A 22,561-nucleotide genomic window follows, 5' to 3' on the forward strand; every position below is an offset into this window, starting at 1 on the left:
AAACAGACCTTGCGCTGGGATGCTTTCCAATGCAAAGATGAGACGTTGCTTTTCTTTAAACAATTTGTTTAAGATATAGAAGCCAGTTCCACAGTGGGCCAAGTTCCCTTCCCCTAATAAATTACGGGCTGATTCATAAGACCACGAAGCACTGCTGCGAAACCCCATTAGCCCAGGGGCACACCTCTGTCCCCAGTGCTCCCATGGCTTGAGGCTCCATGAATCTGAAGCTGCCCCTTGAGGACCCCTCCATGCACCCAGGCAAGCACAGTGACAGCATCCCTTCGTGGTGCCTGAGCATCTTCAGTGAAAGAGCCTCTACGTGCAGGAGAAGCTGGACGTGATGCCAAGTCTCCAAAGTGTTCCTGCGCTATTTATCACATGGAGGTTTTCTCCCAGTTTCCTGGAGCACCCCACCGTGCTGCCAGGAGAATGACTTCCTGGAAGAGAGGGCTGAAATAAGTCATACACACCCTGGCACTTCTATATTAGAGGAAGCTGCAATGCCCTGTGCCATACATCTCCTTATGGGCACAGCCCTGGGCAGCAAAAATACAGCCTAACAATATGAGACAGCACAGGGGGGGCACTGTGCTACTATTAGCTGTTCTTAGGTGAAGTTAACCTTAAATATCACCCACCTGGCAGTACTGTAGTATCAAACAGGTTCCGGCCTGTAGCAGAAGTGCTAAATCACAGCCTGAAGAAGTGATGGAGCACCTGGTGGGAAGGCAGAGCCAACCCAGAGGGGCTCAGGTGCATGCAATACAGCTGAGTGACCAGGAGGGGTGGAGCCAGGATCCACCCCTTCTCAGACTTCATTTATGGGTTGGCAGTGGGGGTGAGGGTGTCTTGCTGGAGATTCCTGTGCCTTCCAAAGGTAAGTGGCTTCTTTGCTTTGTCTCTGTTGTTGGGGCTGTTGCATCTGGGGCAAATCTTTGCTTGCTGCTGCCTAGCTTCTTGCTACTCTGCTGTCAGTGCTGTACTTTCTATTGTGTTGCATTACATGGCCTTTCCTTGCTTGTGAATGTATTTCCTTTTTGCTGGTGACTCTATTGTCCATTCTGGTGTCAGGGTGGGTAGTACTGTAGGAAAAGTTATATTTGGTATTGTTTTCTGCCTTTAGACAGACTGGGCAGACAGAGGTGTTCCTGGAGGTTGGTGGGAAAGATGCATGTTCCTTGCAAGCACCTTAAAACAGGATGTGGATGGTGGGGCTGGAGGAGAAACTCCAGCCCAGGTTAAAGAAGCTGGGTGATGAACACCCTGAGACCTGTGACAAGCACGTGGGAATGGCACAGCATCATGCAAGAGTTATTACCTCCCTGAGTGAGGTGGTGTTTGTTATTTCACTTTCAAGCTAATTTCTGTCTCCAGCTTTAACTTCAGAAGTCTGTTTGAGATAGACTTATGGAGAAATGACTTCAGAGTGTTTATTTGTGCTGATAAAATAGAGCATTTGGCTTCAAGCCTAACGACACGCCAGTTGTGAATTAATTAAGTGATAATCTTTATCGCTCTGCAGTATACACAGCAATAAACCTTCACCCTGTGTATATTAATAATTGGAGTGATGGCAAGGTGCTAACTCAATCTCAGAAAGCTGCTCGCTGTGTGTAGATCCTGCTTTGCAGTGCAGCCTGGACAGACGACCTCCAGCAAACACAAGCTGCACTGGGAGCTTGGCATGGGTGCTCCTCACGTGAGAGCAGGCAGTGCTGGGATGGGTGCTAGCCATGCCCAGCTGCTAACAAGGGCCCGGCTGCAGCCCACTCCCAGAAACAGGCTGCAGATCCTTGTAATGCATTGCTTGTTTTTCCAGCCTTGGTTTTGGGTGACCAAAGGGCTTTGCCAGCAGAGCTCCCCATGCAGCAGTATCACTGTCAGCTGAGGGTGGTTTGTGATTGCTGCCAGCAAAACCGTGGCAGTTGTTCATTTCTTTTAGCTCGTGAGATCCCGGGGTTCTTATTTTTAATTTTCCTCTTTTCTCCTAAATGCAGAGCATTTCTGGATGGCAGAAAGCTGTTACTTCTGGACGGAGCCTGGTTGCTTTATACAAAAGCAAACATTCCAGCCTCGCTTTGGCAACACCACCGCCTGTTACTGGTGGGGTAACCATGAGCACCCAGACAAAAAGATGTCCTGAAGGACCAGCAGCAGCTGCCCGAGGGCCGTCACAAAATCACCCTCATTTTCTGTCTTGCAGAACTGAGGCCCAGAGGGTTCGTTATTTCCACAGGCATGCTCCAGCCCTGCTGTTGCCTTTGGCAGTTGGCTCTCTGAGCCTTGGCGCTGGCTGAAACCAAGGCACTGAGGGAAGGATGCATCGCCCATCCCGAGCCGTGCTGACCTGTTCTGCTGCTCTGGGGCTCACGTTGGGCCTGGCTAAAGAGTGTGCCCTCCTCTGCCAAGTAGGACACGTTGTCCGAGTGCAGAAAACACACGCCGCTGCTTCTGATCAACTAAATTAGGAGCTCAATTATTTTAATGGCTTTTTATTTTTTTCAGAACACCAAGAACTCAGAGAACAATCATCCGGGGCCGGCATGTTTTTCCTTTCTAAGCGGGCTGTCTATGCTAATGGCTTGCAACTTGTCAACAGGAACCAAATTCCCATGGTGTCTGAAGGCAGAAACCATGGCATCTTGGCATGTTTCACCACGCTCCAATCAATCACCTCTGAAAACAACACTGTGAGAGAGAGAGATTGGTTGGATGGGATGGATGGAAAACCAGAATTTATTCCCCGTTTCCTTTCTCCTCCTGCCACAGTGTACATAACTGCAGCAGTTGTATAAATTGTTTAGGGAAGAGGATCTCACTCCTCTGTATGCAGGGGTTTGGGTCCCAGTTCTGATGGGCCGGTAGTAAGGTTCTTTTATGCCATATATTTATGATGGGTGTCTTGAGATTTCTTTATGACTTGGAAACGTTTATGGTGGAAGAACAGATGCCGACCTCTATTGCTTTTCATCATCTATTTTAAGAACAGAATGCGATATAATTAAGTATAATATTAATTTAACAACATTTAGAATCTTCTGCCAGAAACACACGCGGTGACGTAATAGTGGAGTGATGTGGTGGTGGAATACACTCACTAAGAGAATAGTGTGTTTGGGCATGTCTTCATCAGATAATGTTTCCCTAGCAATTTGGTTCAGCCTGTAGCCAACTTGATTTGTAAACCAGGAGGTGGTCAGATGGAGACTGCACATTTTGCATCAGATAATGTGTACGTAAATGTTCCAATATTCCATCTGCTCTTGTTATTTCTGACACCAGTCGCCATCAGTAAAGCAATATTTGCTGGCCGGGGCTGTCCAGGTGCTCCCTGAGATAACATAGTCCGTCCTTATAATATAAACTGGCAAATATCTGGGCTGTTTCCAGACACAACTGTGTGGGATCTCCTGATAGAAGCTGACTATTTTTAAAATACATGTGCTATATATATATAGAATGCCAAACAACTCACAAATAAGCTGAGACCTTAAATAACTGGGTCCATATGTATGTATATTTATTCTACCCACTCTTCACACCAAAATATCTGTATTTGCTGGCTTAGCAATCATTGCTCAACTACTTAAAGGTTTTTTTATCTTTCTACCACACCTGCTAACATGGAGTTTGCTTTAAAAAGATTGTTCTTGATAAACTCTGAGTTAATTTCTAGTAAATATCAGATGGCCATTAGGACAAATATGCATGCTTCCGGTGTCGTGGTAATTTGCAGTCTTTCTTCTTCATGCTTCAGCATGCATATGTGGATGAGGTTGAATGTTTGGGAAAATATCTCAGAAAGAGTGGTGCTGCATTGGCACAGCTGCCCAGGGAGTGGGGGGGTCACCACTCCTGGAGGTGTCCAAGAACTGTAGAGATGTGGCACTGAGGGGTGTGGTCAGTGGGTATGGTGGGATGGGTTGGGTTGGGAGCTGATGATCTTAGAGGTCTCTGCTTAGTATGTAGTAAGTTCATAACACTTCTCTTTGCCTGGAGGACAGAGACAAGTGGACATCACAGAAGTTTGACTCTTGGATGTGGTTGTTTTGCAGAGTGATTCTCAGGATGGGCAGCTTTCTGAGAGAGAGAGAGAGAGAGATGGCTACTAAGAAGGCTTTTGCTTTGGCCAGACTTTGGCAGCTCTGGATGCTGCAGAAAAGGATGCTGAGCAGCAGGAGTGGGAGGCAGCTGTGTGCTGCTGGGCACAGACATGGGAGGCTGATCTGATCTGAGCATCAGTCACTGTAAGTACTCAGTTTTCTGTGAAGTGCATCGCTAACCAAGCAAGAAATTGAGCGTTCATTCCTTTAATATGCAACAATTATTATTTGCATAGGCTTTTGGCTGCAGGAACCCCAAGTGAGATGTTCTGCTTCTGTTTCACACTGAAACTTGACCTTATTCTCAGTTTAATTCCCTATAGGAGTACTTTTTTTTCCTCAGACAGCTCTGAGTTCAGGGTTGGACAAGTTAACCACAAGGAGTCCCTTCAAACTGGAATCATTCTTTCTAACCAGACCAAACTATTAGTCGGGTAATTATTTTGTGCAAAAAAACATGCATGGCAGTAATATGATGAGTAACTGCAATATAATTCAAACATCATTTGGCACTGTTGAGAGCAAGGCTGGGCAGCTGCCTTTTTCTCTCTCTTTTCTCAGAGTCCCCAAAGGGGGCTGAGACTTCGCTGCCTTCAGTGAAGTGTTTCTGCTGCGCTGCCATCTCTGTTCCTGCTTCGACTGCAATTGTGTCTTATCTGATGGGAAACGTGCTGAATGCAGTGGCTTTTTTTTTCACTTTTTTGGTATATAATGAGAGAGAACAGTGGGAGCGGGGCGAGAACCAAGTCCCTGTTTAATCTGTACCTATAGTAATGAAAGAAAAGTGCAGAGAAATGTGCTGAGGCAGCGCCTCATCTGTCTTTATCTGCTCAGACAAAAGTTCTTGAGCAAAGATGCCTGCTATGCAAGTGAGCTTCTTCACTGTTATGATTTCTTTTAATTTCCTATGGAATGTGAGAAACATCTGATTTGAGAGTATTCTTCTCAAGCAACAGTGACACTTCCACTCCTGGCAGGCACATGGCAGGCCATCGGCTTGTGTCCAGGGGCAGTTCAGTCCGTCGTTGTCGTTCCCAAGGAGAACACAGCTCAGAGCAGCACCTATGCTCAAGGGCCATTAGTATGCCTGGAGCATTTTGCACGGGGGGAACGGGAATTATCTTTCTATAGCAAAGCTACAGCATGAATTAATTTTCCTTCTTAATTTCCCGGGTGCGGTAATTTCACACTTGAGGGATAAAGCTTCCCTGGTTCCAGGGGGCTCCTCAGCACAGCAGACTTAGGAATTCTTTGGCAAGTCATTGCCTCACTAGAGCTGACATAGGGACAGCAAATGGTGGCAGTGCTATGGGATGGTTGGTGCCAGCATCTATTTCCCTTGCCCTCTGCAGACAGCCCAGTGCTCTCCAGGCTGAAAGGCCGCGGTGTGTCGTCATTAAATGCTTTTTTGCCTGAGCTAATTACAACAGGGCCACTAGGATAAAAGCTGGGATGAGCCTCTCACCGCTCTGGATGTTGGGCAGTGTAAAGGAGAAATGATCCCTGCAGCTTTTACATGGGTTATCCCAGGCTGCAGCGGGCTGCAAGAAAGGGACTGAGCCTGTTCAGCGCATGGGAAATCTTGGCTCCTTGAGAGCAACTCATAGCTATGTACTGAAACAGTCTCATTAAGTTCTAATTTAGGACAATTGCATGGTACCTTCCCTGCTACTATGGAAGAGGCTGTCAGATGACAGATCTAGCAGCCCTTGCCTCAAAGCTCGCATTCCGTGCAAGCATTGCAGCTTTCCCCAGAAGCACAGAGGGGCCTCAACCAATATCTTTCAACAGTAAATCTCAGCCTGCTTCAGAAAGGCAATAGCTGCTGGCTGCCTGGCAAGCCTTGGGAGGTGGTCGGTGTGTGACCCACTGTGCTGGAGCAGTGAGGTCGGGCAGGGCTACTCTACTTTCTGGTTCATCTCCCTTTTTGGCTTAAACTCTGTGGAAACAGCAAATAAAATAGGGAAGGGACTTCTTAAAATAACTGTATCAAATGAGTATCTTAGAAAAACAAATAACAAAAAAGCCACCGAAAAACAAACATGATTACGCAACAGCGCTGCCAACAGCAGTTAGAAATGCGGAGCTGAAGCCAAGGCCATCTATCTCCTCTCTGCACAACAGCTGAGGTCTGGGAGCAGTCAGTGTCACGCTGTGGTGTTCGGGCAGCATACAGTGAGGCAGAGGAGATACCATCACCTGATGCTGCACCTGGAGAGACACTGGGCTATGCCATGGGAACTCAGTGCTGGCACTGCAGAGGCACTGATGCCATATGTGGTGTCACCCACCACACCCTGGAAGAATGCAGGTCTTTTATTCAACTCTTTTTGGCAGAAGAAAGAGGAAAGCTGCTACCTGTCATCACAGATGTGTCAGGCTGAAGGTATGGGCTCCAGTGAACGTCAGCTCCTTCACCACTCAGACAGCTGTTACAAAGCATTGGCCCTGTCATTCATATATTAATTTTTTTCCATTCTTCTTGCATGTGAAGAGTAAAGTTATTTATAGCACCATTCTGCACATGCATTTTTGTGAGCTAGCTTCTTCTCCTGGACAGGTTTATGTGCAGCTGGGATTGTAGCTGAGGAAAAGGGAGTATGGGATGATCAGGAAGTTCTCCACCACATAGGACCCACCAATAGCACCAACTCCTTCATGCTGTTAAGTAACCACAGTCATTTGTCTGACCGGAGTAGGATAATGGGGCTGATGGATGGGGTGGAGCAGCGGCCAAACCAGGGTAACAGTGCTTTGCATCCAGTCTCTCCCTGCCTTGCTTTGATCAGTTGTGCCCTTCTCTTGATCTTTCTGTTCCTTTCCCCTTCTCTTGTTCCCTTTCCTGCTGCAAGCTGGGTGCAAGAAAGCCACTCAGAGGCTACCACAAAGTGAGGCCACAGCAGTCAGTGCTGGTTTAGCCATTCCCAGCCTCAGTCTGCAGGAAGTTTAACCTCTGTTCGTTGCACTTTCTCAGCTGCTTCCCTTGTGCTTGTTGCTGACTTGGCAGTAAGAGTTCAGCAGCAAGGAATTCTCTTCTTTCTATTTACAACCCAGGAAAAGAGTATTTTAATGGTCTTTCAAACAGAAGAGAAAAAGAGAGAGTCCACCTTGAACAGATATCAAATGGATGCCAGCCTGGTTTAGTCTAATAATGAGCATCACTGAGATTAAGGTTGAACTGTTTATGCTGTTCCTTCTGGAGAAGGTGCTCCAGGATAAGGACTGTGATGTTCCCTTGACCTGGAGAATTACAGAGGAATTTCTCCGTGGCCCAGAAGGCACTGACCTCATTCCTCTGCCCTCCCACGCCCGGCAGTTTACAGGTTCATTGGGAAAGATTAAGGTAATGAACTGTTCCCTCTCATTTCCTCATCCATAGGCAGAAATAAGCAGGAATCCTCAGGCCAGAGATAAGACACTGTGTTCATCATAGCATGTTCCCAAGGGCTGGAGGTGAAACTATGTGCTGGTGGGCAGCAAGAGGAAGACACTGCCCAGGTGAGAGGGACCAGTTCTCCACCTTTGCTATCTATTGCTATTCTCTTGGTGTCTACCCAGAGTTATCCACAGGAAAGGTGTGGCATGGTTGGTAAGACATCTCCATTCTCCAAGGGCCTTTGGTACATCACCAACTGCATATAACTGAATCCTCCCATGAGTTAAGCACTGAACAGTTAAATGAAGTCATATCCGAGTTCAAATTCAAGGTGGTCGAAAGGACTGAGTTATTCCAGGCTGTCTGGGAGATTACTTTCAAATCTCCTCCAGTGATTTAGGAAAACAAAAAGTGCTCCTTTGGGAAATGCCTCAGGAATATGGCTGTCCACTGGGAGGAAGCACAGACACGCTTACTGTGTTCTCAGGGATGCTGGCAGAGCCCTGGGCAGCATGGGAAGAGACACTGTAATCAAGCATGGATTAGGGCTATCAACATGGGGTGCTGCTCTTCAGCTGGGTGCTCGCTGTGGCTCTGGAGGTGGGCACAGCTGCTATGTTGGGCTGTGGTGCAGAGCTGGTGTGCTGGCACCAGTCTGCTGAGCTGGAGGGGCCATCCAGGTCCCAGCAGGGATGCTGGGGTGCCCTGTGGTGGCTGCTGTCCCCAGGCAGTGTCCTGCAGCACCCTGGCTAGCTGGAGACAGGGTGACGGGATGGGTGCCTCTGGTTTGGCAGGTGACCACAAGGAAGCATTGTACTACTGAGCTCATTTCCACTGGGACCAAAGGGTTCATTAGGAGTAAAAATAACCCTGGAAAAACAGCCAAAACCCTCTCAGGGAGTGCCTCAGTTGTTGGGGCCAACTTTGGCCAGCCAAGGATCTGCCCTTTTTGCCCTCCCTGTGCAGCCCTTGCTGCTTCTGCAGCCACCAGTGTAATGATACTACCAGGACCAGAGGGACCACCCTTGGCACATTGGATGGTTCATATTGCCCTGCTTAAGCCTGCTTCTTAAAGAACAGCCTTTGCCATTTCTAAATCACAGATGTTGTGTCAATCTTCTGCAAAAGATGGCATTTTACATAGAAGGACAGGACAGGGGCTTCTGAACCAAATGCTCTGCCTTAGTGCTGTTCCTCCTGAGCTCCCTCGGACGTTTCTTGCAGTCTTGCTGTTTGAATAAGGAACTCTTCCAGCTCATTTGCAAATATGCCTTGTGCAGCAAATAGAGCTGTAGGATCAGCTGATTTTTCAGTTTCATTGGTGAACAAACAAAAATCAGAGGAAAACAAATTAGCTCAGACCAAAGAGAGCATTTTTCCCAAAGTTGCTTTGCAGAACAGCAACAGCAAAGAAGATGAGCCAGACCCAAAACAAGGAGACTTATTGAGCTCATTGGGAGAGCATTCATTCTTCTTTTTCACTGTTTTTCTCAAAAAAAGAAAATAATGTCAGGTTTCAGAATAACAAAGTGGTGGTTCTGAAAGATGAGGCAGAAAGGCTTCTTGCAAATATGTCAGAGCAAAGTAACTGCAGCACCTTTAGGAGTGAGCGGGAGGGACATCTGGAGGGGGAAACGTATCCCTAAGCTCAGTTCACACTGTGTGGATGATTTCCTTCTCCCGTGAGCTGCATTCTTCCCAAAATCTGTTACCCACTGAGGGCAAACGCCCGGCTTCCCTGTTAATCTCCTTTGCAGCACTGCCTTAGAGTGAGGGATAAACCTGTACAAAGGAGAAAGACGTGGGGATCTAGGGACAAAAAGTGCAGGACAAAGGACAGAAGAATGCCCGGCAGCAAATGAATTTCCTTCTAAGCCAGATACTGCTGAATTTTAAGCCATTGTGAATGTACGTGGCTCAGGGTTCAGCAGTCAGTGATAAATGTGAGGGTTATTTCTCACTCCGTTTCTGAGTTTCTGATAAGAAACGTTTGCATGCTTCCCCTGGAGGAATTAAACTGTAAGCAACCCAAATCTGGCAGGGCTTAGTTCCGCTCAGTCGTGCACAGGGAGGAATGAAGCAATTGAGCTCAGTCTGCATCCAGCGATGTGTTCGGCACTGCAAAATTGATGAGGGGCTACGTGTGTTACACGTGTTTCCTAACATGAGCCCATCTCCTGTGGGTGAACCACGGGCTGACTGTACATTGCTGCTTCTGCTGGCTCACATCAAATTAAATATTCACTGAAGCACCAGCTTTGCAGAGAAAAGGCAGAGTTCTTCACGAGGAGATAATATTTGGAAGCAGAAGTGTCTACTGGACTCCAGGAAGCTGATACAGGGGCTGCATGGGAGCAGCTGCCTAAAAATGGTGTTGAAGTTGAGGGTTTTCTGCTCCGTGGTGCCACTGTAGGAATAGAGTGTGTCGCCTTCAAGTCCTTGACCAGCAAACAGTCCCTTCCCCGCTGTACTGTTGGGTTTTTGGTGATTTTCATGGAAAGGAGCTCCCAAGGAAGGGATGGTGACCCACCTTGAGGTGGTCCGGGGCAGATGGAGGAACCAGGCATGTATTTATGAGAAACAGAGTCAGAAAGACCCACTCAAAGTCACTGTTGTCCATCTGGGTGTGGAAGGATCACATGGGTCCTTCTTTGCCATCATTCCTGTACTAACAATGATGAGGAAAAGGTCCCCTTTGGGAAGGGGACGATGCCAGAAACCCTGAGCTGCGGTGTCATCACAGTCAGGTATGATGTAGGGCTGTAACAAACTCAGTGCCAGGGCTCAGGCAGGTCTCACAAGCCTCCATATTACACAATGGGAGAGAAGCTTTAATTAATTAATTATTCTCGGGGCAATTGACATTAGCAAAAGCAGATCAAAGCAGAAGCGGCAGCATTGCACCTCCTTTGCAACACTGAGAAGCGTTGCAGAGCTGAGAAGCAAATGGAAGCTGTGTGAAAAGAGAGAGCAAGTTTCCCCATCTCTGAGAAGCTGATGGAAATCACTGCAAAAGCAAATGGCTCCGGGTTATGGCAGCAGCTTCCTTGCAACAACTGTACCACAGCCTGTAGTTCCTTTGGAACACTCTTTATTAGAACAGCAATTGGCTGTCACAGTGGAAAATATTGCACTGAGTGCATGGAACTTCAGTGTGCAATGAGAAGTGTGTGCACTCGGTGAGATACTTTCCACTGCAAAAAGGGTATTTTTTTGCTAAATTGAGTATTGCCACAAAGGGAAAGGTGCATCCTTACGTGTAGGAGGCATTTACAGAAATGCTGGGGGAAAAGCTATTCTCATTAATATTTTTCGGTTTGAGGAATGAAATGACAACGTGTTCCACAGTAAAAGTCAGCAATTCATCTTCTTTTCTTTTCTTTCATCAGCATTTTATGCATGAGGGGATCCCACTTTGTGCCTGACTCCGCCAAAGTCATGCACGTCTGCACACCCAGGCAGATGAGCACAGCAGTGCTCTTCCAGCACGGTCCCCAGCCCTCACAGCAGCACTCTCCAGAGCATGCACAGATGCAAGCAACAGGGAGAAGGCAAGACCTGAGGAACGCACTCCAAGCAGCAGCAAGAGTCACCCAGCCTCGGTGAGGCTCTGGGCTTTCAGCTGGGCTGATGCTCCCCCTGTCCTTCTGTCAGCAGGGCAGGGCTGGGGGAACATGCTGAACTAGGAGCACCGCATCTGCTGCTGGGGACAGGAGCTCCCTTCTCCTCCCGTAGTGGTGCTGCTGCACAGGGGGTTGGGAAAGGATGTGACCTTTTGCAGAACACATCCGAGCTGGGGAGCTTTATTATTCCGTACCCACTACAGACTGAAGGCAGATTAAGCTGTCCCAGAGTCAAAGCTGACCTCTGCAATCTTCCTGATCTTCCTGCCAATGCTTTGTCAAGGCAGAGGTGGACTTAATGAGGTGGTTGTCGTGGTCTGACAAATGGCAGTGAAATCGAAGGGTACAAATCATGTTTGAACACATCTGTATCAGCCAAACAAGGCCTCGTGGATCTCCGAGGTGAGGTTGCTTCTCAGCGTGGTGTTCTCCAGAGAGCAATAGTGGAGCGTGGAGCTGGCAGGGAGGCACTGGACAGCTTGAAATGGGGACCATAGGGGTTGTGACACATGGATCTGGATCTGCAGAGGCACTGGTGAGAAATGCACACTGCTTGATGCCTGGCAGGACACACGGACCCAAGGGGGCCATGGTCATGCCCATCCCTCAGCCGCTTCCTGAGGGTCTTTTCACACAATCTTGAGTCAAGAAGACCCAACCTTTCCCAGCGGACCATTTGCCAGCTGGTCTGGAAAGGCCATCTCTCCCCACCACAGTGCCACCATGTGCCCCTCCTGTCCGGGGCGATGACAGCCCATCTCAGCAGCCTCGCTGGGAACTGAACATGCCCATGTTTGCTCTTTGTTTTCGCACTTTGCAGGTTTGTTTTTGCTTCCAGGAGCTGTTTATTATGCCAGGAAAAACAAAAACAAAAAAAAAAAAGAAAATCCCACAAAACAAACAAACGAGAAAGCAACGTGCAAACACGAGCCTGTCTGCTCGGGATATTTCCATCTCCTTACTTTGTTCTCAGCAGCTTTCTGAATGTGTGACCTAAACAAAGGCAAAGCCTTCAGCGTGGCCCATCCTCCTGCCACGCACCCCTGTCCTGCAGGCGCGGGCAGCCCCACTGCCTTCCTACCATGAGCACCGTCCTTGCAAAGTGACAGCACAGCAGTTTTATCTGCCTTTACCTTCTCCCACAAACAGCAGGTGGGCTGGTGTGACACAACCCTCCCCCCGTCCTTTGCTTGCTGCTAAATCAATGCGGGGATGCTAGAAGTTGGCCATGGGGAGCTCAGGGCACTCGCAGCTCCAGAGCCGCTGATTAAGATAAACAGGCACTGTGACATTTTCCTAATTATGGAGAAGATGTTCCTAAAGGGGACTCAACTCACTGCCGACGGAAAAAATAATAACTTACATTGCTGCAGTACTTTTCATCCCGTAAGATCCAGCGGTATGCTATAAATGTAATTTATGTGCGGGGATTATTCTGCTCGTCATTGAAACACAACAACATGGCAAGTGAGCAGGAGCAGGATATGGAAAAAGCACACTGTGGGGCTTAGGTCAGGTTTTGTGAGCAAAGAGGGGCCCGTGCAGAAAAGCTTATCTGAAGGGGAATTCGAGCAGGTTGGGGCCCAGAGCCTCTTGTGACAAACACAGTTGTTCGGTGAATGCTGCTGGGCAGGACCATGAGTTTTGCCTCCCTTTGGCAAACCATCGGCTATTTCAGAATGATCCAAGCACCATCCTTTGCAAATTTCTCTTTGCATTCACCCTGGGGCTTAGCAATGCCCTCACAGGGAACGCTTGCTGCAAAGTGGCTTGGTGCAGCGACTCATTTCTGATAGTTCAGCAAAACGATCTTCTCCACGAGCTGTGCACCCAGGTTATGAAAGGAAACCCAAGCCCGGCCGGCTGCAGGGAGTCAGGCATGAGCTGCAAACAAACAAAGCCTAGGAAGGAATCTCAGTCTGGCTTCTGGGGATGGATTTTATTTGACTCGGGTTACACAGATCAGAGCTACAGATGTCACCATTTATCACTTCATCTCCAAGGGGATAAATATTGCCCGAGCGGGTCCCGGCACCCGGAATACGGGTGTGTGGAGTATGGTATTTTGCTGCAAGCAGGGCTCTCTCCAGCAGCCTCTGGTCTGCTCACACATGTGGCCCTGTACGCCCAGCCTGGCTGCCCTGCCGTCCCTGGTGCATTTGCTGCATGGGGACTCAGAGAGTGACACAGCAGGGGAGGCTGTGCCATCAGGCTGCCGGGCAGGCAGGAGCACAGCCCAGCACCCAGCTGTCACCCCGCTGCCCAACACAGCTGTCCCCTCTCACGGGCAGGCAGTGGCAGGACCGGGCTCCATCCCGGCCATCTACCCCAGCTCTCAGCCCATCCCCAGCACTGTGCTGCTGATAGCCTGAGTTTTCCAGGGATGAAATGTAAACATCTCCCTGAAGCACACTAATGACTGTTTATTTGCCTTGTGCTGTTGCCTCCTTTCTTGGTCATGGTTGCAAGATGAGATTTTTCTTTTTTTAAACTTCAATGGAAAAGGAAATTAATAGCTTCCTGCAGCTACGGCCTGCTGGCCGGCCAGAGCAGCTGTCAGCCACAGAGGGTGACTTGTGACCCCGAAAATATTGGCAGCGTGTCCCCAGGCTTTGGGAGGCCTTGGGGGTCAAGCAGGAGAGGTGGCTGCTGCTCCTCAGCCCCGCGCTCCCTGTGAGGATGGTGTGTCCAATCAAACTCATCTCGCTCACTGGAAAACCACCTCTCTCCTCCTGCAGGCACTGCACAGCCTTGGCTCTCACACAGGTACAGCTGGAAGCAGTTCGGCACCACCACAGCGCTGAGCAAAGCGGGGCAGCGAAGCCCCAGAGCTCCTTCTGTGCTGTTTGCTGAGCTGAAGATGGTCAGAAGCCACAGAGTGACGTCCCTTTGAAGCCCATCCTCAGGGACAGACAGCTCAGCACCGAGGCCTGGCCCCGCACACTCCTTCTGTGAAGTCACCATGACCCCTAGAGGGAGAGGTGCACAGTTTTGCTGATGCTGCTGCACACTTCTTTGCCTGCCTGGGATCTTACAAACCCTCATCCTCCTCTTCCCAATGCCAGTTTCCCACTGGGTGCGGCCATACTGGGATGAGCCTCATGAGATGCTTTCCTGGCATCCGCAGATTTCATTCCCAGATTCTCATCACCCGTCACAGAAAGTTGTGTGGCTTTTGTTTTTTCCAGCAGTGAGTCAATATTTGGTGTGCGATTGTTTTTCTAGCTAGAAGAAAGCCTACGTTGCATGGCCCAAATGTGGCTTCCTTAGAATTTGCCCAGTATACAAAACGGATTTCATGGGAGCTTTCTCTCATTTTTGACATTTTCTGTGGATCTGTTTTTCACTTTGCCCTATTTTCCATGAATATTCACTGGGTTTTTTTGGTCTCACATCCTCGCTGACATCGTATTGTTCAGCTGTTGTTTTCTCCTGTTTTGCTCCCTCTTTTCCTGCCTGAGCCACCAGGGCTCACACCTCATGTCTTCAAAGGTCAATCTATGGCAAGTGAGCCCTTGGAAACCCCTCATGGAAGGTTCAGAGCCTTAAAAGCTCCTTCGGCTCACCAGCTCTGAAAGGTAATTCAGGATGGATCTCATGCCAAGGATTAAACTCCATAGCAGAGGACAGACATGGAGAGTGCTGCCATTAGAGCCCCACTCCTGGGTGGATGCAACCAAGCTGTCACCGTCACACATTTAGGAGCATGGCTGTGCTTCCGCCCTCCAGTTTTCACTGCATCAGGACCTTACTCTGCCCTGAGGCTCTGTGTTCCCCAGGGACTGGGAAGGACTTTCATTCAGTGACAGTCTGGATGGCTGGGATTCATGCGTACCTCTTGCACAACAGTTCACTGCGTCTTCATGGAGGCTGCACACCCAGGAGTGCCATCTGCTGGCACTGGCTCCGAGGCTGTCCCCAGCAAGGAGTGCACATGGCCTTGCTCTGTGCAGAATGGGGCACACGCTCCAAGCCTTGCTACTCCAGCTCTTTCTGAGATGCTTGCTTTGGGCTCCCTCCTCCTGCTGCTTCTCCTCTGAAGAGTTCTGCACCACTGAGTGTCCTGGCTCATTCCTACAGGCTGCCACTATTTATTGTGTTTTCTTCTGTCATCACTGCAGTTTTTGTGCCCTCTATCTTCATTTCTGACTCATCCAGGAGGACAAATCCTCCCTGGATGCTCTCCTAGGTGGGGCCACCCTTGCCATAGGTGGGGCCACCAACCTCCCGATCTGGTACTAAACCAGGCTGCCCAGGGTTCCATCCAACCTGGTCTTGAACACCTCCAGGGATGGGGTATCCACAGGCAGCCTGTGCCAGCACCTCACCACTCTCTCTGTGAAGAACTTCCCCCTGGGGAAGCTGCCCTAGGGGACAGAAGCTCCCTGGCTGGGGCCAGCAGCAACCATCTGCTCCTTTGCAGTTGCATCTGGGAGCCTGGTACACACAAAGTGGAAAAACACCGGCTCAGGAGCAGACATCCAATCTGTTTGCAGAAGGCAGTTTTCCTAGCTGCTTGGCTGGTATGTGATCACTCCTGTTACCAAGCACCATGTAATGCAGGCAGCTAACTAGTTTTCTCAGCATCACTTTTCAGCCCATAGGTTTCATTTACTCTGGCCCCTTTTCAGTGCTCCGGGCTGGGGAAAGTGCCATCTCAGCTCTCTGCATGCACAGCCCCAGCACATTGCTTGGTTCCCACTGCTGCTTCTGGGTCATCAGCTTGACCCCTTTGGTCTCCTTCAGTTGCTGTTTTTCTTACAGTCAGAAGGGGAAGAAAGAGGACAGAGAGCTCCATATTTTGCTTGGACAAGCAAAAAAAACAAACCCAGAAGGTCTCTCTTGGGTGCAAGTCTGGGGCTTTGGGACACGTAGCAACAAAAGTATTCCGGTGATAGAAGGCAGGAGATGCTTGGAGGATCGCCCATACCTATGGGTGCTGGTTGTCTGAAGGAGAAAATGGCTTGGGTTGGTTGTTGGGGAACTACAATACCTCAGGGTAGGAACAGAGACTGAATAACTAGCATGTGCTGGAATTCAAATATGGTTGCTCTTGTTCTTTTCTCAACAAGGCTATGTGTCCATCTCCAGCCACAGAGTGGTGGCTGGGGACAGGATATTGTCCCTTCTGCTGCCAGTTCTGCACACCTCTGACAGCTGCTGTGTAGGATTCTGCTTGCATACTGGTGAGGGTTTGGGCTGTTTGATGCTTTAAACAGAGCCACGTCACTGCTTTGAAGAGGATGAGCTGAGAGCAGGCTCCTCTGATCAGTCAGCTTTTGCACCAGGTACAAGGAGCTGTTCAGCTTCCTCCACTCCTTCCTCTGTTTACAGAATAATAACTTCAGCAATTAATAATACTCCCAGGATATGTTTCTTTCGAGCACTAAAAACTTGCAGCATCAGTGCCTGTATCCAAAAACTCAGGGTACCCAACTGGAATTATCTGGAGATTAAAACTGGAGATAGGAGAATTAGCGGCCAGGACTGGATCCAGAAGGACATCTGAGAAATCAGGCAATTATATTCCAAAGGCATATCTTTTTGTGTCCTCACTGTTACAAATATAGCATGCAGAACAGGCTCTTCTCTGGCAGTGCTTCTCTATTTTGCTCATCAGAATAGTAGCCAGCCAGACGATAAAGATCTTTGCTATCAACCCTTTGAGCTAAAAAGTGAAGCTTGAATGAACCTTTTATAGACAAACAACTGAGGACAGTGAAGTGAAACCATGAGCTGTGCTGTGAATCAGCTCCAGCACTTCAGCGCTTCTCTCCAAACCTCCACAGCCCTCTAGCTCTTATCTGGGGTTGACTCCATTTACCCTCTGTTCTCAGTTAACCCCAACCAGAGGGAAGCCATGGAGCAGGAGTCTCAGGTGAGGAGAGACCTGAAGGTGCCTTTCTCACGCTGATCTCACTGCAGCTCCATCACGTGCCTGGGACTGATGTTTCACTCCTTTCAAGATCCTCATATGGCTGTCAAAATCAGGACGTTAGATATTTCCCAAGCTCATACTGCTGTCGACTTTAATACTATAAATGTTTTCATATAGCATGGAAGCTTTGAGGACAGCTGACTTTTAAGCCTTCTCAGCCCTTACGATCTTGTAACAGTGAGTTCCACTGATAAACAGTGACTCCCATGGGAGGCCAATTATCAATTTAAAATGCATAGCCCTTTAATTCTGTAGATTCCCCTCTTGCCCTGCATTTGCAGCAGAGACCAAACCACTTGCTTCTCAGCACATCTCTCTGTATTCTTCCTTAGCTCTTTGCCTCCCTAGAAGCAAGGCCTAGCAGTGCTCCGGGCCCTGACTGCCAGGCCTGGCTTGTTCTCACCAGGTAGCTCTGAGCAGCTGTGGATATTGCATCCATCCCACGGTATGCCTTCCTGGGACAGGGCAATCACAGCTAAGCAAGGCTGGGGGTACCAGGGCCCCGCCGGGTTGCACAGTAAGATTTGCTACCCCAACCTGGAGGCGTGCTGCCATTTTGTTCACTCCTTGGGCACAGGCAGCCTTGCTCTTTATTTAGCCGTGTGCATGTGCCCAGATCCACTCCCTTTATGGGTGCCGTTCATCTGGAGCTCAGCAATGCTCCCACTGTGCGAGGTGTTCAATCCATTCCTTCCAACGTGACCTAGCATTTGGCACACGGAGTGACATGGTGCTGCCTGTTTGTCAGAGTGCCTGACGTCCTTTAGAAATTAATCAATATCCTGATCAGCCTCGTGTAGATTGTTTTTTGAAATGCAAATGTGTTATCTTTCTCTGCCACCTATGCTTTTATCATCGTGGCCAAATAGTAGACCAGAGGGGCAAAACCACCCTTCATACCCATGCTTGGTTCTGCTTCTTATACCATGTTTAGTTGGGGGTTACGTAGTGCTTCCTAAAGCCAAAAAGCATTCACAGACCTAATTCCCAGTTTCATCTTAGACAATTCCTAGACCCAAAGGCAGTCATTTTTCTACTAAACGTTCTCCCGAGACAGTTTAGTGACAATCTTTCTTTGTCAGTGCCTCAGCTACTTCATCATGTTTGGCTACAAAGAAAACTATCCATCTTTGGCCTTCAGATTAAACTTTGATGTCTTTCCAAGTGTGTTTCAACTGCTTTCACTTATGGACAGCTCACAATTTCCCAGTGAATACAGAGATTTTTTATCAGTGTCCCTTATGGGGTTTACTCTGAGGAATGTGTGGAGCTGACTTCTTTAGAAACCTTATGTGGGCTCCAGTTGTCTGCAGACTTCAGCCTGAAATCGTCCTCTGCTGTGTAACCAGACCAGAAGGAAACAAGAATAGAAGAGCCATGAGAAACTCCATGCTTTTTACGTTGAAAACTAAATGGTAACCATGGTTCCATCTTGCTTTAAAATCTTTAAAACTGTAAGATCTGTAAAACTGCAACACCCCATGGGTGTCTGCATGAAGCCCGTCTGCTCCTGGGGGCAGTTCAGCCCATCCAGTCCATGGGAGCTCTCACATCGCTTCCAGTTTTCCCTGAATCGATACAGAAACTTTTTCTTTGAACACCACAATTTGAGACAATTTCTTCATCTTTATTGCTTGGAAGGAATATCCCGAAAGGTATATAAATTGGCGTCAAATAAATAGTCTCATTTCTGTCTTACATTTGAGCTGCCAACTTGTTATCCTTGAAGATGGCTGTGCTTAGGGTTCATGTTTTGAGTGGTACGTATTTGATGCAAATACTTTCTTATGCATTGCCAGCCTCTCAGTTCTTCTTTTGTTTTTTCTTTTTTTCCTCCTTTTTCTACTTTTTTTACCCTTATCCCATTTTCTTATGAGACCAAACAAAGTGCTACAGTGCCTGCCACCAACCTGCCTTCTCTACTTGAACTTCCAAGAGCTTCTCCACTCCCCTCCATCTTCCCAACCTATCCTTTTGTAGGCAGGGCATGGTATTATTCCTGGGCAACCACTCTTTGCACAAAGATGCTGAATTTCATCACCTGCTGCTGCAAGCAGCTCAACTACACCAAACAGCACGATGGCATCTCATTGTCTGGAACCAGTAAGACACCAAAGAGACTGACGAGCACTTTTCTTGTTAAGGAAAGGTGAGACTGAGTTTACGTTTAGGCTGAGGAAGGGCTTTGCTGGGTAGCTTTACCAGGCAGTCTGCCTCCTTCCAAGGGGCAGAGTCTCTTGGCACGTTGCTGTGTAGAGAGGCTCACATTTCCCACTCCTGGAGCCTTCCTTGCATAGTAACCTTTTTGTTATTTACCCATGTTTTCCCCTTGTGCTTGAACTACCCTGGATACATACAGTCTGCTGCTCAAGCCCGTCCTGCTAATGCCTATCCCACACAAAAGACAACATCTATCTGGTGCCTGGGCTGGTGTTTAGCTATTTCTTTCTCACCAGAGCAGTTCAAAGCAGACTGCGAGCCTGGCCAGAAGTTTATAGTTTCCTAGCAGCCAGTAAGGCAGCTGAAGGAAAATGCTTTGACATGGCATTTTTGCCCTGCTTGTGTCAAAGCTACTTTAGCAGTCCTGTTTCCCACCAGGCCTGCCTGGTAGGGGAGGCAGCCCATACAAGATGAGATGGTCTCCAGAGCTCCTTGCAAAAGAGGCTCTCACACAAGGATCACGGGGACTCCAGCCATAGCCTTAACTGCACCTTGACAGGCACAAGCAAACCCAAACCCTGGGAGAGTAAATCCAGGTTGCAACACAGGCTGATCCTTGCTCAGGGCTCTCTCTGGTAGGCTCAGGACATCACACTGTGCCTCAGGTCCGGGTAAGTGCAGAAGCACCCATAAGGTTGGGACCAGACGCTGTGCAATGTACTGCAAAAGAGCAGGGTCTGGGTTTCCCAGAAAGTTTCCCTCATGACAGAATGCTTCTTTTATACTCCTTGTTGCCTCTGTGGCTGAGAAGGGTGAATAAAACCACTCGGTATGACTTAGAAAAATAACTTTACCCACGAGGTATTTGGTGAAGAAGGACAAAGGGGCTGCAAGTGTGTGAGGAATGTGCACACAGAGCTGGCTCCAGCCTCAAAGCAAGCTGCAGCTGTGTTGGTGAGAGAGTCCGAGGCTCTCCAAAAGCAAGCTGTGGAGCTGGCACAGGATAACTATTCACCTGGGGCTCAAAGCACACCTTTGCTTTCCAATGTTTTCTCTGTAACTGTAGCTAACACACTGCAGTAACCCCCACACCTTGGTACAAGATGCACAGAGTGAAATAAACCGGCCATCCCGACTGTAGTGGAAATGCTAAGTCATGGCCTGAAGCAGTGATTGAGCACCTGGTGGGAAGGCAGGGCCAGCCCAGGGGAGCTCAGGTGTATGCAATGCAGCTGAGTGGCCAGAAGGGATGGAGCCAGGATCCACCCCCTCCTAGACCCTCATTTAAGGGTTGGCAGTGGAGGTGAATATATCTTGCTGGAGGATCCTGTCTACCTGAGGCTTTCTGAAGGTAAGCAGTTTCTTTCCTTTATTTTTATGCTCACACCTGTTGCATTTAAGTAAACCCTTATTTGCTGCTGCCTAGGAACTTGCAACTGCTGTTATTGCTGCGCTTTCCATCTGTTATACTGACCATAGCCATGGCATAGTTATCCCATGGAGACAGTCCCATTGCTCAACTCCAGAGATTAGGACCCTTTTCTGGCCAGTAATGTACCAGTTCAGGAAAGACATTATGCAGTGCTATGCCTCAATTTCCTGATTTGAAAGGTGGGAGGAAAAGCAGCTTGTCTGTGTAGATGGGAAAGGATTATTACCATGTGTCCTGTGCATGTAGAAGGTAGCCATCAAACAATCAGGAGCTATGATTGACTTTATCTTGGTTTTGATACACACCCAGTGTAAGCTTTTCCTAGCACCTACAGCAGATCTGCACTCCTTTTTGCTCAGTCTCAGTGCCTCCCCCATCTGAGCCTCACTGGAGCTGGCAAGAGCCCTGGAACAGAGCAGCCCTTAAGCCACTCTGGGAGGTGAGGGCTCTTCCACTCAGTGCCCGCCTCATCCACTGTGAGCCATCCCACTGCAGCAGGGAGCTGCTGCCACATACCTTCCCTGGGACCAAGGCCACCAACCTGCTGCATGCTCCAACAATCCACAGACATCCACTGCGCTTCCTCCTGCCAGCCTTGGTAATAGTTAAGACATCTCATCAGTTTTCTCTGTTGGTGCATTCCCAGGCTCAGCCTGGTTTGGGAGAGGCAGTTCTACAGGTAAACCCACAACAATGGGCAGAGTCCTTGACCCCTCTGTTGCCCACATTTTGCTTCTCATCCAAACTGGCAGCTCTCTGCCCTCACAGCCGCCTGCAGGAGCTCCTCTCTGTTCCAGTAGTGCTATGCCAACAAAGCAGCTCAAGAGCATTAACACCCAGGGCAGCAGTTCTTCAAAGAAATTTCTCCCTTTCCTCCTTCTTTTCCTCTTGTATATGTTCTATTCTCTCCCTTCTCTGCTTTTTTCCTCACTGTGCACACTGAAAAAAGCCATAAATCTGGGCAGCAGTCCCCAGAGGTTCCTGTAACTCTACATACCCTTCCTATTGAATTTAGGCACTCTGTGCATGGCTCCAGCAAGCTTGCAGTCTGCTGACCCGGCCACCTAACAGCTACAGTTACGTCAGTCACGTACAATTAGAGTTTAAGAGCAGATATGGCAGCCAGACCTATAATCACTAAGCACTGAGAAAGCTTTCTTGCTACAAAGACGGTAGGAATAATCAGAGTCCTTTAAGAGGCGTAGGAGAGATCTGAAGGCAGCTTACTGGCCTGTGATTTCCTTGCCATTCAGGGATTATAGCCTCACTTCTAACAATAGAGAAGTTGCATAAGGGCCTCAGCTTTCTTGGGAGGAAATAAGGTTCTAGGCATTTGCAGAGCTTAAAAATTCAAAGCAAGAAAATGCTAAAGATCAGGCATGAAGAGATGCTCTGAAGAATCCCTTCTCACAAGAAGTGAGGCATAGGGTCAGTGATACGGGAGAGCAGTCCCAGGAGATGTGCTTCTCTGCCTAATCTCACACTGTGTCCGAGGGCTTCTGCATCCTCACGTCAGCCTTTATTTCCCCAGGCCTCTCTGCTTCCTTCCCCACAGCTGTCTGTCTCGGCCTCCTTTCCCCATCCCTGCTCTCTGAGCAGAGGTGCAGCAGGCAGAGGAGCGCACAGAGCACACCTCATATCAGGGTTTGGGTGGTGTTTGGTGGTGGGGGTTCAAGAGGTAACGTGGCAGCAGAGGATGAATATCAGCAGAGAGGACATCACCACAGACCATTCTTGATGAAGAAAGGCAAAAATAAAAGCATCCACTTTTGAGCTCTGAGAACCCATGCGTTAACCATGCTTCCTTCCTGTAGCTGCTATTTTTCAGCCCAAAGCTGTGAACTCGGAGAACAAAACTCCAGGGTCAGACCCTCACAGCAGTGCTTTACAGAGCTGCTGTTTGCTGATGCTGAAGGGTGGTTATTT

General features: G+C 48.7%; 1 long non-coding RNA gene across 1 annotated transcript; it reads left to right on the forward strand.

The window, feature by feature from the left end:
• Window positions 1–845: 845 nt before the first annotated feature.
• LOC112533432 lies at window positions 846–8,006 on the forward strand. The gene is made up of 4 exons (XR_005839614.2): window positions 846–880; window positions 2,509–3,235; window positions 4,059–4,250; window positions 7,486–8,006. It is a non-coding gene; the product is annotated as an uncharacterized LOC112533432 (long non-coding RNA).
• The last annotated feature ends 14,555 nt before the right edge of the window (window positions 8,007–22,561 follow it).

The sequence above is a fragment of the Gallus gallus genome, chromosome 13, assembly GCF_016699485.2.
Source record: "Gallus gallus isolate bGalGal1 chromosome 13, bGalGal1.mat.broiler.GRCg7b, whole genome shotgun sequence".
NCBI classification, from domain to species: domain Eukaryota; kingdom Metazoa; phylum Chordata; class Aves; order Galliformes; family Phasianidae; genus Gallus; species Gallus gallus.